Source organism: Apodemus sylvaticus, chromosome 17 (assembly GCF_947179515.1).
Source record: "Apodemus sylvaticus chromosome 17, mApoSyl1.1, whole genome shotgun sequence".
Taxonomy (NCBI): Eukaryota; Metazoa; Chordata; class Mammalia; order Rodentia; family Muridae; genus Apodemus; species Apodemus sylvaticus.
Window position 1 is genome coordinate 6,474,145 of NC_067488.1, and position 1,746 is coordinate 6,475,890.

General features: G+C 45.1%; 1 long non-coding RNA gene across 1 annotated transcript in view; it reads right to left on the minus strand.

Moving 5' to 3' along the window:
* The window catches only part of LOC127667982 (uncharacterized), a 41,203-nt gene that overhangs the window by 13,467 nt on the left and 25,990 nt on the right, over positions 1 to 1,746 (minus strand). The window lies entirely within an intron of this gene.

Below are 1,746 nucleotides of genomic sequence, written 5' to 3' on the forward strand. Positions count from 1 at the left end.
GCAAGAGTCACCAACCAATCATTCCTTAGCATGGAGAGCCCGCGAAATGTGAGCCAACTGATTTGTACTACTCCATAGTTTTTAGGCCAATCAGTTTAAATTATCAGAACCGCGCTCAGTGGACCAATTGGTTTCCTATTTTCTTGGAGTCTATAGCTGCTTGAACTCCTGGATAGGTAATGGCGTAAGCAGTTTACAGAAACAAGATAAGCTTAGCTCATTTCCTGTAACCTTGTGGAGCCAGGGTCACCTATTCAAGGCCTTTTTGCTTAGCTCTTAAAGGGCGGGCTCTGGAATGTGACCTTTTACCTAGTTTCTAACAAAGAGCACGAAGTGCAGGCTCTGGAATATGAAGTGTTTGGGGCTCCTTAGAAGGCTGGAGTTAGGCTGTGTTTTCTATTCTTTCACACCAAGCACATTACTGACTGAGCCATCTCATCTACCATCTCAGCACTGAGAAACAGTTCGTAGGATCAGAAGTTCAAACTCAGCTACGTAGTGGGTTTGAGGCCAGCCTGCCCGATATGAGACCTTTTCTCAAACAACAACAACAATAAAAAACAACCGAACAAAATTACCCAGTAGCTTCCTTCTGGAGAAAGCTCTCTTACAGACCAGCATGAAGTCTGGAGACATAACCGTGGTAGAGTGGGCCTTTAATATGCAGGGGGTCTATCCTGGGTTTATTCCTAACACACAATCACAAGCCTAGTATGATCCTTTGGGCACATAACCCAGGCTGGACCAAACAGTTTTCCCCTGAGAACTTTCTACACACAAAGAGGGTAGGAGAGGGAAATCAGCCATAAGGAAAGAGGCCTTCCAGTCTGCACGAGGAGTTGTTCAGTCTGGGAGCACAGGGGCTCAGCAGCCGTCTTTCACAGCACCAGGGAAGGAACCTTCACATGTGATGACATCAGCAGAAGGGTGGCATGGAGTGGGAAGGTCACGGGGTTACTGGACCTATGATTAGGACTAAAGTCTCCGGACCCTCCTCTGCTGACCTCCAAAGGCTCAGCTGACAGATTGACCCTTGACTCCAGGAGACCGCCCTTAGCCTATGGTCAACCACAATCAAATATTATTCCCCCTTTGCCTTCAAACTAGCTTAAGTTTCTGTCCCTTCCTAATCAATGCAACACAGAGTCCATTTGTCAAGGTCACTGTGGAACTCACTGGATGCAAAGGTTGACCTGACCTTTAACCTTGCGTGTGTGAGGTTTGGGGGTGGGCTCCCTCTATAAGTCAAAGCTGTCAAGGCTGAAGATAACAAAGTGAAATGCACGAGTTCACTCCTGCCTTTAGCATCGACTGGCTGAGAGATCTTGGGAAAGATTTAAATCGCTTGTGTCTTAACTTATCATCTAAACCATCTGTAAAATATTACAAGGTCTGTGTATATTAGATGGGGTTATACATTTTCCATTTTTCATATGTGTGTACATATATATGTTTTTGCCTGTATGCATGTGGGTGCATGTGAGTGTATGTGTAGATGTGTACACTTGCATGTGGAGATCATAAGTTGATGTAGAAAATCATCTGCTCCCACACAGCTTTCCTGATACACAGAGTGATGTGCTATGTATGTTTATTTTCTTTGGAATCTTCTCTCCTTTATAGACAAGGTTATTTATCAGCTGAGGTCAGAACCCTTCCTGGCTGGGTCAGGGCATGCTGCAAACTGCCCTGTAATTGCAAGTCCCTGTAATAATGCTTTTTTTGGCCAGGACACAAACCACACTC